The 13,956-nt window shown below is 38.4% G+C and overlaps 1 pseudogene; it reads right to left on the reverse strand.

Moving 5' to 3' along the window:
- LOC149171151 (growth-regulating factor 4-like) overlaps positions 1-12,697 on the reverse strand; it is a 49,106-nt pseudogene extending 36,409 nt beyond the window's left edge.
- Between the last annotated feature and the right edge of the window lie 1,259 nt (positions 12,698-13,956).

Consider the following 13,956-nt stretch of genomic DNA (forward strand, 5'->3'; position numbering starts at 1 on the left):
TAATGGCTAAGTGCCATGGCCATGGGACCAACTAATGGAGGTCGAGATCCTAGGTGTATATATGGAATGGAGGGAGAAAGCATGGGGGCACAAGTTCCATTTTTCCTCAGCCTACATTTACCACCCCTCTAGCATGTGTTTTACTTCTTTTTTATAATGCTTTTATATTGAGTGTAGCTTAGGTGTCTAAGCTTGATTTTTATGATACAACATTTATTTACCCTTTAAGGATGAGTCAATTTATCACCCATCATGGTTGGGACATGCAAGGGTTCCTTATGATAAGATGTAGCATCTAGTGTTTAGGAATTAGGTGATGGCTAATGAGTTGGGTATAGCTCATCCTAGGCCTTTCACCACGTGTTAATTATGTCCCAACTATATTTCACATTTTCACATTTATTTTTTTTTTCTTAAGGTCATCTTATGCTTTTATCTTTCTTGTAGCTGCATAAACCTCCAAGGAAAAGATTTTCTAGACCAAACTCAATGATGTGGATGTATGAGTTCCAAATCCCAATGAACCAATGATAATTATCCTAAAGGATAGATGTGATATCAAGGGAACGATAAAAGGTGTTAAGCACGGAATGGTTATGGACACACTAATTTAAACCAATTTTCCCAAGTAATGCCCCTCTTATTACCCTAAGGCCTTAGAGGAGGACCCATTGGACTAGGGCTTAAGATTAACCTCCTTGGTAAGGTGAAAGAAAAATGATTCATTCAAGATCATTCAATCATCCAAATCACCCCTTTATTCATGTTTGAATTCCCAAAACAATAAGTAAAAGAACTTGATTGCAAAATGGTTAAAGTACACGTTGAGTGGTAACCCACCTTCATTCAAGATCAATGTTGGATGGTGAGACTTGTATGACTCATGCAAATGGAAGAGGGATATGGCATATCATCATAACAGGGCAATGCATAGGGATGTTAGCTAGTTGGATATCCAAGATAGGAGAAAGAATTTATCTTTTAGTGTTACCTACTTTTGGTGGCTAACATTTGGCTCCAACTTGGGGACATGTGCTCACCATAGAGCACATGATCCATATGTGTGAACAGGGGAGTTCATGAGAACCCCAGAAATCCCTAGGCTCATATACATGTTACATGCACACTCAAATCAACTTGTTTGATAGCATTTGTACATGGTTTCATTTTTCACCCTTGTGTTTATATGATATAATAAATATATATTGAAAATAAAAAGGTTAGCTAAATGAAATCTAATCTATAATGCAACATAATATCATGAAAAATGAATAAGTAGGATATTCACACATTAATGCAACACACAAATGTAATGCAACTACTTATCTAAAATGCATCAGATTCCATTGAACAAAGTAAGGTAATTACCTCCCATTGGGGAAGGTAGGGGTTAACATTAAGTTTAGTGATATAGAGATATCAAATTCCTACTTTTCCATGGATCCTAAATGGAAGGAGGTTGTTTCCGACAAGGACCAAATTACCAACTTGAAAATATTTACATTGGCTTTGAACCCATTTTTCCTTCTTATTTTGGAATTTCATCTTTTTTATTATTTCTTACATGAGTACTCTTAACTTGGAAAAAATTCCTATATGATGATCCAACCTCTTTAGGCCTTTCATGAACTCTTGGCTCAAAGTGTTTTTTCTTCCCATGTAATTCCTTGACTTTTTCAACAGGTGGGGGAAAGGGAAATGGTTCCGTATCTTCCACATGCTCACAGATGTGGAGTTCTCTATATAGGATGAATGTTCCCCCATCTATAATAGGTATAGTAGCATACGATAAATCCATTTGTAAATTTTCACCACTAGAGGTTCCCCATTTCCTACACAAGAGCATTCCCTAGGAATCTATCACATCTATGACCACAATATCCATCAACATTGAGATATGTGTGTTAGTAGCCAGAGATACCTTAACATATTTTATCAAGCCATGCACTAAGATAAACTTTGAGTCAAATCTACACACATTCTTATATGGCCTAGTGATTTCTATTTCCAACTAATTCATGACTCTAAAATGCATTACATTGGCATAAGTAGTGGATTCAAGCATATATTTGTATAAAATCAAATTGTATATCTCTAGGGATATTAAGAAAGGTGCATGCCCTCCATTCTTGGTATCATTATACATGTTTCGGAGAATCATTGGAGGATCCTTAGGCTCCTTTTCAAGGTTGAATTTTTTATTTACTTGCCCTCTTTGGGGTTCAAGCATGGCCAACTCCAAAAGGGGTACTTACACATTCATCCTTTCCAAAAAACTTCCTAAGTCAACATCCAATGACATATTAGGACTATGTGTATTGGGTTTTGGGATGTTCTTAGGAGGTAGGGGTGGCCTACCACTCTTTTTAATGGAAATATTTCTATTAGTACTTACTTGGTTTTAGTCATTGTTTCTTCTAGAATAATGCAAACTTTTTTAACCTTCTTCGCTCCTAAACAACCATGATTGGATCAGCATGATCACTAGTGATTTATTCTTTGTTTTCTTCATGTTGTTGTTGAGAGAAATAGGATTCTCCAAGAAAGGTGTTAAAATGAGCATTATCATAAAGAATGTTAAGCTACTTTGGGGTTTCCTCCTCTTCCACTTGATTGTAAGGAAAATCCTCTTGGGTATGAAATCCATTACATGATTGACACCAAAAAATACCTTCTTGGTCAACCATATTGATTGGAGCAAGAGTATTTGGTACACCTTGATGTGAAACATTGCTTCCAACGAAATAATTCTCCTTGGGAGGTCATTCTTTGTTGAATTGTGGTTTAGGAGGGAAATTTTGATGGGATCCCCTTCCTTTTTCATTGGTTCATCATAGTCGTTTGTCCTTGCATTAGCTCAAAAGTAACTTTATCAAATTTTTGGGAAACGTATTGCAAGGTAGGGCCCACCTAATCACTAATCTTAGGTTTGTGTTCAATTCTGTCCATTTGTTAATCAAGTGAATCAACATTGGATGTTCTTAGATTATGCTATATTTCAATAGCTAGGATTTTGGCCTCATCCAAAGACTTTGGTTTTTTTATATCTTAAAGCATATGATAAATGTCCAAGGAATGCTTCTATGTATCTCTCAAGGATATTTTGTTTAGCTGCTTTATACAAGTTAGGAACTTTGTTGGGAAATTCAATTGCTTAAATTGCTTTTCATTGAATTATCAACCAGGGATACTCGTAAGCTTATGATGATGCCAGCAAAATATATGCAAGAGTAGGCAAATAACTCTAAGCTAAGAAAACTAAAAAGTCTCTTATTCAAAATGCAGTAAGTGAAGGAAGAGGCTCCTAATTCGGGAGGTCCTGGTTATCATTCCCCACAGTACTGTCCTCAAGAAGAGAAAGTAAAGAGCAACAATATATGATGTATAGAAAGCGAGAGAAGAGGTTCCTGACTTAGGAAGTACTGGTTGTCCTTCCTCACAATTCTATTCCAACAACATTACCATTGCATCAAATCATAAAATCAAAAATAACTTGAAATAAAGAAAAGGAAATGAACTTTAATTATTGTTCAGACCAAATAGAAGGAGAGCCTAACTTAGACTCTTGGTTGTCCCCTCATATGTTGATAATATTTAAACTAAAATTCATTCATTAATAATGAAAAATATTCAAATTTATAAGTAATTAAATGAAAATAAAATCTATAATGAAATAAAATGTTTCTTTGATCCTTTTAGAGTGAGCTCAATTCTCTTAAGAACAAAGTGACAAACTATTCCATATACTACATTAAGACAATTTATATCTAAAACTATAGAATAGAAATCTATTTAAAATGAAGCTTTATTCTATTCCATCATAAGTTGGATACATGCTCCAAGAGTCCTCCCTTGGAATGGATGAGGTACTCCTATTTATACAAAAACATAAGCAACTAACTCATTAATGGAGATCTCTAATCCTTCTTAGATCCACAAATTCTTCATATGGTTACAACCAATATTGGACGCATATTCCTTTATCCATGATTTTTCTCCAAGAGATATGCTTGACCCCTATCCCAAATATCCTTCAAATCTTCAAGAGAATTCGAATTTGAGTCTTGGAGGCCACATAAGAGTGTACTAGAACCTTCCAAATCACCTACACATGTCACCAAACTCATTCCACCTTTAGGTATAAGCAAATACATGTTATTTTTCTAACTTTTAATCTTAAATCCACTTTAAATACTTGAGATTAATAATTTTTGGAAAAAACAAATATGAACCCATATGGTAATGGGAACATAGGGTTATGTGATGACAAGGTGGTGAAATGAGGCAATAAAGTGAGAATGAAGGTGAAAGTATATGACATTTTGAAGACATTTTGGAGGCCCAACATACCCCCCAACTAGAGTTATTGCATGTCCTCATGCAATCTATTGCATTGATTTACTTTAATTGTGATTTGATCTTTTGAATTGTCTTGCTTTTATATGAACTTTCGCTGATATCGATTTTTAACTTTGCATAATCATTTCACAAATTTGTTCTTTTTGCAAAGTGTTCTTTTTGAAAAACATTTGATTGCAACATATTATTTTGGTTGGTTCTTGTGTGACAACCAACTTTTATTAGTATTGGTTCTTGTGTAACAATACGTTTGTTATTTTGCGTTACATCAAAAGGATTTGAAAACATTTAATCAACCATTCATTCTATGATCATCATTTGCAAAACATGTAACGTTTTGAATCATAATGCAATAGTAGTTGTTTGGAAAAGTATGTTGGTTAAGGTGGCATGTGATATATAAATGGTGATGACGAATTATGAATGTAATATGCATTGTGAAATGTGAACATGAGGTATGAACATGAATTGGTATTTCCCCCCCCCAACTGAAGGTATTTTTAGTTTTTATGAAATGAGAAAGGGAATAGGGTGAAGCACTTTCCAAAAATCATAATTTCAGTATTGAAGGAATTATATGGTAAAAAGCTAGAAAAGAACATACCTTCACCTACATGAAAAGTGAATAAGCAATGCATCCGTGAGAAGAGTGTGTATGTTGCTTCTGGATCATGAATGTAAAGTGAATGAATCTGATGTGCTTCCTCTTCTTTTGGTTCCATGAATAGTGGATGAAGAACTGAAAAGTGGAATATTTATGCCTTTTTATTGTTGGAACTAATGTTGCTACAACTGATCTCTGAAAATAAAATCTGCTATAGGCTATTGAAATCATATAGTCTTCATACATATCCGCATCATGGCATAATTCTTTTCTATGTGAATAAATTTTGTTGATGTCAAACATAGAAAGAAATTGTTGGATTACCGACCATTAATGAATGTCGTTAACCAACACGAGACTACTCACCATTAATGTCAATGAGAGTCAAGATGCCCAAGTACATCTTACTAGGTACGAATAAAGGAGTTGAAGTCGAGTCACCTAAAAGATACGAAAAACATGGTACATTGATGTATTCCCAATGTTCATTGGCGAGAGAACTTGCCATTAAGGCATGTAAGCCTCAAGGTACTAAAAATACCTCTAGTCTGAAACCCAGATGATCTGTTGATGTCGATGGGTCAAGACTTGCTAGAAGAAAGCCCTTCATGAATCTTCCATCATCTAACACAAGTATGAAATAATGATTTTGAAGGACCATAGATGGAAAATTTTCATTTATGAAGCAGGTTTTATTTTACAAAAGGAAAAGGAAAATAAGGTAACTCAACATTGTAAGTGCGCTGAATGACTTTATTCATGGGTTAGAAATGAAATGTAAGTGATGCAAGAAAGTGTGAAACTTGCAAAGGAAAAATGATTTGAAGTTATGCTCTAGGAAGATGGATATTGATGGATGGACTGTAAGCTTAGAAAGAGGAAAATGAATGAGTAGCAATGGTATTATGGACGTGATTTGAAATGGACTTGACTTCTTCGTGTTCCTTTTTGAAAAATAGATTGGTCTTTGAAAATCACTTGTGCATAAATTGGTATTCTTTGATCTTCCTGGAACCTACAAAAACTTAGCACTAATCTGCAATAAAATGTAAGATTATCGAAGGAGAGAGGTGATCAGTCCCTCTTCATACGATATATACGCAACAATTTCATAAATAGTGCTAATAAAACAAATTCAAAGAAGATAAATAAAAATAAAATGCACATTTTACCTGCCAGGGAATGGTGCACCTTGGACTGCCCGTTAGTGTGTCATTGATAATTTATTTGTTTTATATTGGATTTTAGTGATTCAAAAATTAGGTTAAAGTAAATTCATATCAGAAACGTGTTTTTTAATGATTTAATGCTTTTTCCAAGTGTAAATGTTGTAAAATCCATAAAAATTGACTATTTTTTATTGTCTCAAATGTTATTAAAACCTATCTCATCATATAGATCTCGCCAAGCTCTTTCCAACAACACTTGAATTTCCTTAAACAGATGTTGTATGAGAAAGTTATTAATGTTTGAAGTTTTAGCAAAATAGTAAAAATGAGCTGTATGGATGCCACGTGGCAACACCATGGAGTGCCACGTGCACTATATAAATGTTTACTGTGCAAAGGACTGGCTAATAATGTGGCAAATACATGGACAATATCACGCTGACTATTTATGATTGATATGGTAGCTAGTGAGTTACAAAGTGACATCCTCTTTTTTCCAAAAAATACGTATCCACCATGTAATGTGTCACGCCCCTACACCAGCGGTAGTCTTTCAACCGCTTATAGCGAGGTGTGGCACCACCGAACGCTTTCTTTTCACCAACACTCACCTTCGTGGACTACGCCTAATTCACTTGTCCTTACTTAGTTTGTTTTTCGCAACCAAGTAAAATGCATTTATCCTTTATACTTAATAAAGCCCATACTCATTCATTATCCATATGCAATTAACCAAGAACATCAACAATTGCAAACAAGTATAAAGGGAGGGGCAACTCCCGAACAGTCTGCCCAACAATATACGTTTCTTCAATAATACATCATCAAGTATACTTGGAAAAACTCCAAGTCTATACTTAGAATAAATTTTACAATCAAGGCATAGAACAGCCTTTTACAACATCAATGCCAACCTACACGGTAGGAGGGTGCTCACCCGAGACACCTAAGACTCCCCCTTAGATTCTGCACGATTCCACCTCAAACTGCACTCCGATCGACCTACGAATGACTTCCGATAAAACTGCGCACTTACACCTTGGAGCGCATGAGCTATGCACATTCCAACTATTTCTGCGCCCTTTTTACCCCTTGTCCAATGCGTAGAAGACCAAGTTCGATGATGTTACAAATGAGCTCCAAGTTCATGTACTTATACCCATTCCAACGTAGGCTTATGAAGGGGTGTGCAGCCCCATGGCCGACCCCCATACATCCATTAACTTATGCCCACAACGCTCCTTCACAAGTCGGCTTGTAGCTGCTTAAGTCATGGTATAAGTGTGTGTTCCAACACTTAGTCGAATTATAAGTGTTCGCCTTTCATCACACTATCGTCGCTTTTCTGTCGTAGGTCCGTTGCACTATCGTCGCAAGTCGCCCATTCAGCGCGCCCGAGCGCCCGCCCGCGCGCCTGCCCGCGTCCGTGCACGATCGCCCAACCACCCAAGTTTGCGAAGGCCTTACATTCTCCTCCACCTGAAATCGTTGTCGTCCTCGACAACATACCATCCTCCAAGCATCAATATCCATGATGTCGACTCCCCTCACATATGGCAAACATCTCGGCAACATATGTAGGACTCCATCTCCACCATGTCTCATCTTAGCAACCAACTGTCACCAAGATACTCCATACTAATGTATGTCATATATTAGATGTCCATGATCATTGACCACCCTATCACAATCTCCCCATGCTGCTCTCCACCATGGAAGGTTGATCCCTCCAACTCAAGCTACATGTCCGCCGCAACAATGTGTCAAACTCCATCATGTTATCACCACCATGTGCAAAACTGCCCATGATATGTCAACAAGTGCTAACACACCTCAACCATGTGCCAACATCTCATCTCGACAATATGTCATATATCGGAAGCCATCTCAATCCATGATCATCAACCACCATGTCACAATCTCCACATGTTGCTCCATTGTGGAAGGCTGGTCCCTCCATCTCAAGCTACATGCCCACTGCAACATATCATGTCGACCTCATCATGTGTCGTCCTCATGTGAACCGCTGCCATGATACTCCAACACAATGCTAACATATCTCTGCACACTGTTAACCCCCATGTCTGAACTAGTTGGGTAGCTAATCCAACCGTCACGCCCAAACCATGAGAATGCACATCCTCATGCCACCATCAGTCGTTCCTCAAAGCATCCTGTCACATCCTGAACTCGATCAAGAATCCATCCATATAAGTAAACCATGCTCAGGGCCATGAAGTAGTCCTCATCTCAACTGCAACATGTCATCCATGATGTTTGGTGTCAATGTGCTACACGAAGTCAGCCACATCTACTCCAACATCATCCATATGTGTGCCTCCTCCATATGAAGAGACCATCTCATCAAACTCCAACTCTCGGTATGCCACATCCAAGTCCATGAAACTACCTCCATCACATTTGCAATGTGTCAACCCTCAAATCTCCATAGAAACAAGTATACACCTGCCTCATCTATCCATGTGCTGCCCATGATCATAGATCAATCAGCTCCCATGTGTCAAAAGGTAGTTGAGTCTCGGCTCAACTCATGCCCCAAGTGTTGCCACCAAGGCATCATCATCATCGTAACTCCATCAGTTCAAAGTGTGTCATATCGATCCTCCACATCAAGTCACTCTTTCAAGCCATGCCCATACATGTACTTTGAAAGTATGCATCCCATACTGCATCAAAGTCTCTGACCTCCGCTCCTCAATGCATCAGATCTTCTAAGTCCACCATGTATGAAGTCCCCCAAAGTCACAACAAACTCATGTCATCATGAGCTCCATAATTCATCCCCAACCAACACTCTAGCAAGCATACAAGTCTCGGCCCAAAGGTCCCTGCAAGATGTCTCAGCTCTCCATGTAGTAGGAATGCTCCATAGTCTGCTCACAACTCCATCCAAGTCCATGGTCTTGTTGCACAAGAGTGTACAACCTCTCCATAGGCTCATAAGTAATAAGTCTCCATGTCACACCAGCAAATCCTTCTGCACAACATCCCTGCCTTGGCACTCCTCATTGGATGTCCATGACACCTCTACAAGTGCTCTCACATAATGTCCTTGCATAAGACTGCCATGCTCCATGCCTCCAACCTGATGTTCATGACTAAGTTGTCCATGTAGTCCAACCAAGTAGACTCAACACAACCATCGGTCATCCTCATCCAAGTTTTCAATCTTCGGTTTAGTGAACTCGGTCACCCAACCATATCATCATCATCACGAGTCTCTTCCATCATAGCTCCTCCACCAAAGTGTCCACCAAGACTATCTCTTGGTCTTGGCCATGAGAAGTCCACCCAAGCATCATCGAATGTGTGTCCTCCTCAACCTGTCCATGAGTCATGCCGGACACTTAGCCAAAGTGGCTAAACAATGACCCAATCATCCACAACGATCATCAAGTTCCACCCTTGTCACGGGCCTTTGTACCTTCTACCATAAGGTCACAAACAACCCCAACAAGCCCTGCAACAATCAACAATCCTTGCTTCTCCATACAAGGTCTCATCATAGACATCCATGGTAAGGTCCTCCCTAGCATAGGTAAACTGGCTTTGCCCTTCCCTGCACATGGTCCATCTCCCAAATGCCCAAATGAAACACAAGTATCAATACTTACTTCATCATCATTGTCATGAGGTTCCTCCATATGAGTATCCTCATCCATCCATGCTGGCAAATTGCACGATTCTGGTCCAACTTGATCAATCTCAAGTTCATCCTCCATCATGGTCATGTCTGCAACATCTTCAATCATCATCACTTCCTCTTCCTTGATAGCACAATCTGCAACTTTACCTTGCTCCATTGTCCAACCAAGTTGAAGAAGCTCTCCTTCAACATTCTTTTCCAAGACTTCAAGCTTATTTCGGATCCGGGGATTCTCTTCCTTCAACCTCTTCAACCTGTATAAGGTAAGCAAGAGCTTCCCTTCACCTTCTCCCAAACTTGCCATGCCTTGTACTTCGTCTTCCCCGGTTCGTACTTCGTTTGGTCCACAAACGCCCAAACCGTGTATACCTGCCCACACGCAGTCCCACTTGCCCATCTGACAAATGCCCAAATCGTATGACCAGCACGTAGTACCGCCTGCCCAACTCTACGACACCCAGTTCCAACCTTTACCAGCTTCACCAAGTTCCTTGCAATCGTGAACCGGCCCTTGTTTCACTTCGTGTAAAACGACTTCCTTCACCTGCAAGTACCCTTGTCACTGTCACGAGCAACCTTGCTCAAATATCAACTGTCAAGTTTCCAAGTGTATATACACTTGCTTCGCCCAGCTTCCTGCAAGACTTCTCCAAGTCTTCAGACCTGCTCTGATACCAACTGTCACGCCCCTACACTAGCGGTAGTCTTTCAACCGCTTATAGCGAGGTGCGGCACCACCGAACGCTTTCTTTTCACCAATACTCACCTTCGTGGACTACGCCTAATTCACTTGTCCTTACATAGTTTGTTTTTCGCAACCAAGTAAAATGCACTTATCCTTTATACTTAATGAAGCCCATACTCATTCATTATCCATATGCAATTAACCAAGAACATCAACAATTGCAAACAAGTATAAAGGGAGGGGCAACTCCCGAACAGTCTGCCCAACAATATATTATAACAGTTTCTTCAATAATACATCATCAAGTATACTTGGCAAAACTCCAAGTCTATACTTAGAATAAATTTTACAATCAAGGCATAGAACAGCCTTTTACAACATCAATGCCAACCTACACGGTAGGAGGGTGCTCACCCGAGACACCTAAGACTCCCCCTTAGATTCTGCACGATTCCACCTCAAACCCACTCCGATCGACCTACGAATGACTTCCGGTAAAACTGCGCACTTACACCTTGGAGCGCATGAGCTATGCGCATTCCAACTATTTCTGCGCCCTTTTTACCCCTTGTCCAATGCGTAGAAGAGCAAGTTCGATGATGTTACAAATGAGCTCCAAGTTCATGTACTTATACCCATTCTAACGTAGGCTTATGAAGGGGTGTGCAGCCCCATGGCCGACCCCCATACATCCATTAACTTATGCCCACAACACTCCTTCACAAGTCGGCTTGTAGCTGCTTAAGTCATGGTATAAGTGTGTGTTCCAACACTTAGTCGAATTCTAAGTGTTCACCTTTCGTCACACTATCGTCGCTTTTCTGTCGTAGGTCCGTTGCACTATCGTCGCAAGTCGCCCGTTCAGTGCGCCCGGGCGCCCGCCCGCACGCCCGCCCACGTCCGTGCACGATCGCCCAACCGCCCAAGTTTGCGAAGGCCTTACATAATGGATCTTACAAAACTCAAACTTTAACCATTATTCTAGAACCCCACTATCTTACCATTACACCATAAGTTAGACATATGAAACAATGTAACAATATTTCATTTTAATTTAAAAATTTCAAATCACAACTAAGAGCCACGCACCAGCTATAATTGGACCAATTATTTCGGCAACCACAATCCACCTCTCTAACCGTCAAAGCAAAGTGTTAAATTATAAAAGTCCACTGCACAATTTAATTTCAATTCTAACTCATGATCTTATTTACACAAATTAAAATAGTGGAAGTAGAAATGTGGCATGCAACAGAGTAATGCGGAGCAGTCAAACCCATCTAGATGATGAAGACGAGAAAGATGCTAAAATTTTCAAACTCCATTTCTTTTTATGATAAGGCAACGCGTTGTTTCATATGGCAGGCTGTGCGCCAAGCAAGCGCACCACCACTGGAAGGGAGGATTGTGATATTACGAGGAGTCACAGGGTTTCACAACCACAAAAAGTGTTCGAAATTTAAGCAAATTAGAAGCTCTCACAAGGAATTGACCTCGAGACCTTGGACGCTACCAGCAGTCTTGCAAATCCGTTAGTTTCTGAATTTCCCCTATTTTGACCAAAAGCGGATCGCACCCTTTTTCTCGGATCCTCTGCGCATGCAATTTAAACACGCATTTATTCTTTCCGGATCTTCCGAGAGCCTTTCTCAAGTCTAGGGTTCGAATTCTGTGAATTCCTTTCCTTTTGTTTTTTTTGTTTCATAAGTTTGTACAGATCTTTGCGACTATAGCATGGGCAATTTCTATGGATCCTCGGCCATAATCTAAACAACCTGATTTTAAGATCAACCTGCCAAGTTATTTCAACAATATTTCCCCGCATTTTCTTGATTTTCTCGAGACTAATTTCTCAATACGTCATCGATTTTGAGGGGTTTTGTGGAATTCACCAATCTTTCCTCTTCAATAAAAACAGAATAGGTTTCCGGGTCCAAAGGAAGGTGCCATGTGTATTGCTCATATGCAGAGTCATTTCTGAAAAAACCTAGTATACATATAGTCTCAGTCCATTCTTTCAATTCCCTCGGCGAAATCAGATGAAAAAAAGTCAGATATAGCTCGGCCTGCTCTCTGTCAATCCAGGGTCGACTCTCCACCAAAAGCGTCGTGACATTCGCCATAGCCTGAAGCTCCAAAACACTGGTGCCCCAGGTAACTCCTTTTGCCGTGGTAGTCTTGCTCAGGTCCCAGGCGGTTCTACTCGTCACCATAAAATGATTTTTACCGCCTCATTTCCTCCAGCTCCACCTTGCCTTACTGTACAGCCAAGAAACCAGCTCTGCCCCGTGGTTCGAGGCCTGGTTTCGTTCGTTGCCATAAAAATAACGCGAAGGCTCCAGCATGTACAAATCATTTTATTTGCAGATTTTAAAATCAAAGCGAAGTGAAACGAAAAAATTGGATTCGAGGCTTTTGATTTGGCCCCAACCAGCGCATCATACCACTTTGTTTGTTGTTATTCTCGAGCCTTGGCCCTTCTTTTTTTAACTTTTATTTTTTTCTTTGATTCTTATGCCTGGTAGTTCTTACATGTGTGGCTTGATTTATTTGTTACGTTTTTATTTTAATTTTGTAACGTGGGTTCTTAACCTTAATAGATTTAGGTTTTGTTTTATGTATGTTTTGTATTTTTATGCCTAAATTTCGTTGTTTTATATTTTTGTTTGTTTGTTGTTTTCTTTTTTAATTATTATTTTCTGTTTAATGTTTTTCTTTTCTTTTTAATTTATTGTTGCGTTTTTTTTTAATTTATGGTTGTGTTTTTGTTTTTTTTTTTTAATTATTTTATGTTGGTGTTTTCTATGAAGTTTTTTTATTGTTTTCCTTATTTTTGTTTTTGGTTTTGTTTTTTAATATTTTGGTAAATTTTATGTGTGTTTTTTTTTCCTGTTTGGTTTTTATTTTTTTAATTATTTTGTTTTTATTTAAAAAAATAAAACTATTTTAGAAAATTTAAAAATAGGATTTTTTTTTTAATAATGAAAAAGGATTTATTATAACAAATTATGAGACAAATTTAATTATGAATTGGACATCAAAATTAGAACGAATTTTAGATTTAATAGTAGATTTTGATCTCCTAATAATTTTTTCACATCTATGATTTTTATTGCTAATTTACTCAATTTTCCTTTTTGATCTTTTAAGTCACAACAAGGTGCAAGAAGAGAGCATACTCAGAAGTTTTGTCAATTCTTTATACAATTGAAATTTTGAATTTTGAAAAACAAAGTAAGAAAAATTGATCATTCAAACCTCAAATTTTAGCTCTCTTCCCTTTGATTGTAGATCTTCATGCCAATGGTTATTGAATGAGGTGGCTCTCACTACACCACCAAAATTTCCAAGAAAATAAATGAAACGAAGTTTGAAAACAAAAACTTAAAAAAAAAATTCCAACCTTGGTTTTATTTTCCTATTCTATCCTACTCTCTTTTGAGAAAGAGATTTTTATTTTTATTTTCGAGTG

This window comes from Pinus tabuliformis, chromosome 4_2, assembly GCF_031772625.1.
Source record: "Pinus tabuliformis cultivar Carrire ecotype Pingquan chromosome 4_2, CPIR1, whole genome shotgun sequence".
NCBI lineage: Eukaryota > Viridiplantae > Streptophyta > Pinopsida > Pinales > Pinaceae > Pinus > Pinus tabuliformis.